Source organism: Pipistrellus kuhlii, unplaced genomic scaffold (assembly GCF_014108245.1).
Source record: "Pipistrellus kuhlii isolate mPipKuh1 unplaced genomic scaffold, mPipKuh1.p scaffold_m20_p_7, whole genome shotgun sequence".
NCBI classification, from domain to species: domain Eukaryota; kingdom Metazoa; phylum Chordata; class Mammalia; order Chiroptera; family Vespertilionidae; genus Pipistrellus; species Pipistrellus kuhlii.
The window spans coordinates 33,101,964-33,108,654 of NW_023425573.1; the positions used below are offsets into that span (position 1 = coordinate 33,101,964).

Consider the following 6,691-nt stretch of genomic DNA (forward strand, 5'->3'; position numbering starts at 1 on the left):
TTATACATGAGGATGGCTAGTATTAATTGGCCTGGGCTATGCAGCTGAAATTTAGTACAAGTGAGCAAGTGGCCAGTTGGAGCTTTAAGCAACATTTAACTGATGGGCTTGAGCTGAAAACTACAGTGAGGTTTGACCAGAAAAGAGATTTGTCATAGCAGTTATGATGGGCAATTCAGAGTCTTCAAATAAAACCAACAGAAATCTGGTCAGAGGGTAAATGGAGTGTTCTTTCCTGAGCTCAGGAAAGACTCCCTTCAGGAATTTAAATTGGAGATAAAACCTATTTAGAATAAATCTCTTCATAATAACACCATAATTAAACTTTTAAGATTTTAGTATTAAATAATTGCAAATGTAATAAATAAATACATAAGTAAATAAATAAATGATGAACTATCACCTATTCTGGGACTTGAGTCCACACAGCATGAGATAGACCTTTGCTAGAACCAGGAAAGGCCATTATCACGATGAGCAGACTTTTATGCACACACTATTAGAAGCTGACTCAGCCTAAAATATGAAGTACAAAATTGGAGTCAGCATCTCCTAATCTGTAGGAGCTGAGATTTTTGGAGTCTTGAACATTGGTTGAAATCTAAGATTGCTTGTTCTCAGACTTATACTGTTTCTTAGCTTCTGCTAAATGACCCATAATCTAAAAAAAAAAAAAAAAATCTAGTCCTGCTAAAAATAAAATGTAAGTGGTACAGATGAAGTCATTGAAATAATACAGATTAACCAAAAATAAGAAAATTAGCAATAGCCAATTGACCACTATCATGGAGAAATTAAAGCCAAAACTAGTTCTATCATTTCTATCATTTTTTTCCCTCTTTCTGTTCTCCAGTTACCACAAAATGCAAGATTTTTTACTAACATCTGTGGTGAGAGTTTGGATGGTATTATATTCTAAACCCTGGTTATATTATTTTTCTAGGATTGCTACTGTGGGCTTATAGATTCTTGAGCTTTCTTAGTCATATGAATGAGCAAGTAGTATTGCGATGATCCAGTGTATCCTACTGATTCTCAAGCTCCTTTAAAGGAACCAGTGGAAGACACTATAGGTTGCAGCTCCCGAAAGAATCCTTACTTACTTAAAACCCCAACTCACTTGAAAATCAGCAAAATAATATTGTACATAAGGGAGAGCCAAATTTTAGATGTCAATTCCTGGGGAATTTAATGTAGAAGCAAATTTATACTGGGCATTAATTTCTCTTCAGTAATTTAATAATTAGAGGGTATTCTGACTATGCATTTCTGGGTCATAATTTTATTGCTGGCATTGTGTTATTTGGAGCATTTTTATATCGACATTTGACTGCATCTGTAACTTCTTGTGCATTATATAAATGAATACAATTTGAGATGGAGAATATAATATGGAATACATTTACAATTTAGCATAGTAGATAGATTTTTTTTAATGTAGTCTTCACCCATTTCATATCCCTCTGCAGGAAAATCTGAATTGTTCACTGTGGCTCAAGGAGGATAACGAGGAGTAATGGAAGGTGACAGGAGTGACTTCACAAAGACGGAAACAAAACTGACCTTGCAAACTATAGTTCTCCCCTGACCATCGGTGTCTCAGGTTTGGCTGTCAAACAGTGTCAAGAGATAGAAAATAAGAGAATATAAGGGAATTATTCTCTGACACTGATTACATTCCAGCTCCAACCCCTAACGTGGGAACTCCTGCCTTCGCCAATCTCCTCACTCACTGCTCCCAATGGAAGAAGGACTGACAGATATTGTTGAGAGCTACCCTTTCTTGGGGAGAGTTATGGTGATGTGAGATTTTCTTATGAACACCCTCACTTATAAAACAGTATCTTCCTTTGGCTATGGTGACTCCATTCTCTTCAAATACTTTTCCCATCTCTTTGTCTATTCTTTCTCAATATCTTTCACCAGCTCCACTCCCACACAGCCTTTCAGTGGGTTCTCCAGGGCACCGTCTTCAGTGCTTTCAAAGTGATCTTTTTAAACTGCAAATGGAGACAATGTTCTTCAGGTTAAAATCTTTCAATGGATTCCTTTAGCTTTCAGAGTAAAATAAACTCTTTAGCTTAGTCTATGAAACATAATCTAAATTAACATTAGAAGCATGAGGCCAACAAAGATGCCCCACACCTGAGTAGTTTGCATGGAATAGAAAGTGATCTGTATAGAGGAATTTTAAGATGGGGTAAAAGGGTATAAATAGCACAGTATCTCCATACATTGGTTGGAAAATTATCTAAACCCATCAAGACTTTCATTTGATTTAATTTAATTACAGCCATCAAGCTGTGATAAAAAAAAAGGAAATTAAGAAAAACATTCAAATATAACCTAATCTTTAGTGGTCACTCTAGAATCTCATAACAAAACAGCCTATTGGCAGGCTTTTGAAGGAAATAAAGAAACTTGGCTTATATTTGAAGCTGTGTTACCAAAAAATTGAAGCATAATGATTGCAAGAAATATGATGTAATTTACAGTGTATCACTTTAATTCTTGGTCCTTAAAACCTTCATAAAATCAATCACACTGTTATACATAATTTTCAGGTGGTAATAATAATAATAGCTAATGCTACCGAGAGCTTACCCTGTGTTTGACACTTAGCTAATTGCTATATTATACTTATCTCATTTAATCCTCAGTAACCCTAAAAGAGAAGCATTACTATCTCCATTTTACAGATAAGAAAATTTGAGTTAAGATACTCTGATTTGGGGATATCAGTCATTATGTGAGAAGGACTCTAGGGATCCCTTTGTGGCATTCCACATCAATAAGGGCCTGTGAGGAAGTACATGAACTCTCTCCCGATTGGAGAATTGTCTCCAGAGCAGCCCCACTTGGAGGCCACTAAGAATGAGGAACTGATCCATAAGTTCTAGGAGCTTGGGCCACAGTGGAAAATGAAGGCCTACTCTGTCTTCTTCCTGCTGCACCTGCTGCACGTCCTGCTGCCGGGTGTTGCTGCTGGCTCCTTCTTTCATTTTCCGGGACATCCCTTGTGCCCTTCCTTCTTCGTGCAGTGCAGCTCAGTGCCGTTCAGACCAGGCTGGCCGGCTGCAGCATGACCTTGGGCACCGGTCTGTCTTCAGCATCACTACATGGAACCCCCTGCTACATCATTTTGTGATTGCCCACCTGAACAGGGCCCCTGCCACTTAGTTGGTGGAACCATATGCACTTTCAGCACCAATCTAAGGCCCACTACCTCCACAAATGCCCAGACTTCACCATGCACCCCTTCTTCTTTGCCTTGCGGAAGATCCTCTCTGTGGAGCTTGGGAAACAGAAGAAAAAGCACATGCCTTGCAGCCGCCAGCACAAACACTTCTTGACTGGACCCCAGCCTTGCTGCCTCTCTGCTTCCAGGAGTATATTTTTTATTTTGTTATCCAGCAGAGGAAGTGGGTGGATTTGGCCTGGACGATCACCTTCTGCATCCACAGCCTCCTCACTTATGTGCTGTTATTAGAAGTGAAGGCCTCCTGGGCCTTTTCTTCATGATTAGATTCCTGGAAAGCAACTGGTTTGTGTGGGTGACACAGATGAGTCATATCCCCATGCACACTGATCACCACCTGAACAGGCTCTCCACCCAGCTCCAGGCAACATGCAATGTCCACACGTCCACCTTCAATGACTGGTTCAATAGACATCTCAGCTTCCAGATTTAGCACCATCTTTGAGCACCATGACACCTCTACACAATTACCACAAAGTAACTCCCTTGGTGAAGTCTCAGTGTGCCAAGCATGGCACAGAGTACCAATCCAAGTCCCTGCTCTCAACCTTCACTGATATTGTTCACTCACTGAAGGACTCCAGGCAACTCTGACTCAACTATTGTCTTCACCAACAATAGCTCCCATCTGGAATAGTATCCTCTAGAGCAGTGTTTCCCAAACTTTTGACATATGTGTACCCCTTCTATAATTTTCGTATCGCTGAGTACCCCTCGTACTCAGGTGAACGTAGAATTAGGTGCAGCTAAGCATGGTGCAGTGCATATCCCCACCAAGCTCCGTTGCAACACGTACCCCCACCAAACTCTTCCCTTACCCCTGGGGGTATGCGTACCACACTTTGGGAAACACTGCCCTAGAGCCAAAGCAGAGGGGAGCTGGAGGGGCAGTGCCACTACAATTCTAGTGTTCAGAGATGGATGGTTTGAGAAGTTAAAGACTCTGGCTCAACCCCCTTCCCTTTATCTTCTAGGCCACATGTGTCAAACACAAGGCCCTCGGGCCAAATCCATCCCGCCAGGCCTTGCAATGTGGCCCGCACCGCGCTGTCATCACTGCACTTCGCTGCGTTTCCATCACAATGACAGTTTATGACTGTTCAGTAAACCATTCGGCCCGCGATTTAGGCTGGATTTTAGATTTTGGCCCCTTCTCTGATTGAGTTCGACACCCCTATTCTAGGCAGATGTATGACCCAAAGAGGGAGGGGAACATGCAAGCCCCTTGGAGAAGGAATGGAATTATTGGGACCGGGATGCAAGTTTTGTGTCAGATGCAGATGGTTGGTGAGAAAAGAGGGAGTCATGAAGGTGTTAGAAGAATAGGGAGGACCAATGAAGCCCATACTTAGCAGTGGAATTCCACCCAAAAAACAAAGGGTGAGCTCATCTTACTGGTCTACTTCTCAGTGCCTCTCTCCACTTGTTTGCAAACCTCAGAGGTTTCAGTATGAAGGGAGATAGAGCAGCTGAACATTCTGAGCAAGATTTAGAAAGGAAGCATTAGTGCTTAGACTTCTGAGGCCTGGCTTAACGCAGTGTCTGGGAGTTCAGCTCACTTTAGGGCTGTGACCTCTGTTTGCCTCAGGCTCTCAGGGAAGCAATTTCTCCACTTTTAGAATCAGGCAGAGCAAAGGCCAGGACTGTGGAATTGAAAACATCCAGGCCTGAAGGATCCTGCCACTACTGATGTTGGTCCCACATTCCTTCCACAGTACCAAGAGAGCATTAGGTCTTAGGTCTTACCAAAATGGCTAGCAGGGAGTTGCTGTCCATTGAAACTCCCTTTAGCTTTTGATTCACCTCTTCTAACCAGCACCTAAGGAGCAAAAACACTCCTGGGGAAGGGAGCACATTTCTTGTTCCATAAACAAGTGAGCAGATGGGCAACATCATTTTCTCCTCCCCTTAGAAACAAATGGGGACTTCTAATGGTTTCTCTTTGCTTCCCGAATTATAATTCCAAGTTTAATACCATAGCAGTGACCAAGCTTGGAAATACTGCATTACCAGTCATGAGGAAAACACAGGTTTGATCATAAAGAATAGAAGGGCTGTGAGAAATTTTCTTAACATAAATTTATAGCGTTACTTGTGAGCAGGATCGGTGGGGTTAAATGTAATCACTTCACAGTTCTAAACCAGAAATAGGAAGATAGAAACATAGAAGTTCATGATCATCTGTTGCTGTCCTTAGGCATCTTAATCAACTCTGTCCAAGCATCTTTCTCTGCTGGAGACCAGGTAGGAGTTTAGCATAATCTCTTATCAGTCCAATTCTGAAATGCCATTTTTTTTAATCTCTTGGTTTTTAAAAGATAAAAACAGTTTAACCCATCTCTAGAGAACAAATATAGGCATGTGCCCCAGGAATCTCACCTTAATTTCAGGGCTTGTCATCAGCATTCACACCCTCCTCCCTCCCAACAGCCATGGCCATTCAGTCCAGATGAGAAGATTGTTTGCCTGTTCAACATCATCCTATATAATAAAACACTAATATGCAAATTGACTGAGCTGCAGAACAACTGATCACTATGATATGCACTGACCACCAGGGGGCAGACACTCAACGCAGGAGCTGCCCCCTGGTGGTCAGTGCACTCCCACTAGGGAGTGTTGCTCAGCCAGAAGCAGGGTTCACAGCTGGTGGAGGGAGCCTCTGCTGCCTCTGCTGCAGGCAGATGTTAAGGAGAGAGGGGTCCTGGACTGCAAGAGCCCCAGACTGTGAGAGGGATGTCTGCTGAGGATTCCCAGATGGCGAGAGGGTGCAGGCCGGGCTGAGGGACCTCCTCCCCTGCCCCCCCCCCCCCATGCACAAATTTCATACAATAGGCTCCTATTCTACTATAAGCATGTTGAGCATTTGGGACACTCAGAGGGGTGAGCTTCAAATTAGAAGAAAGCAGAACCCTGGGAGAGTTTGCATTTAGTCTTGTGAATGAAGGTCCTAAGGCATGTTGGAATGGGACTAGAGGCACCATCTATGGAAAGATTTACTTAGAAGTTTGTCAAAACAAAGAAAAAATTAAAAAACAGAGAGATGGGGAGAACAGAAGAGTTCAGATATGTTTCATTTGGGTAATTCCTGCCTTAAATTAGAAGCAGAATTGAAGAGTTCCATTTCATTGGCTTCCTCACACCAGAATAGGTGCTGATCCTTCCCCATCCCTCTGTTCTCTGCTACTAAGTGTTGGGTGTGGTGTCACCAGTCTGTTAAGCTATCTGGCTTTGGGCCCAGGCTGAGCAAACCCAGTGAAGCCACGTCTAGATTCTCACCACCCCTCAAACACGTGGCCTTCTCTCCTTAGCCTCGCCTAGAGTGGTCTCACATGGCCACAAAGGGACACACCAATGACAAAAGGCTCTGCTCACTGTCACTGTGGTAACATGAGCGATCTCAAATCCAATGGCAGATGAGAAAACAAGCTT

The 6,691-nt window shown here is 42.7% G+C and overlaps 1 pseudogene; it reads left to right on the forward strand.

The window, feature by feature from the left end:
• Positions 1–2,761: 2,761 nt before the first annotated feature.
• Positions 2,762–3,880, forward strand: LOC118709264 (annotated as a pseudogene).
• The last annotated feature ends 2,811 nt before the right edge of the window (positions 3,881–6,691 follow it).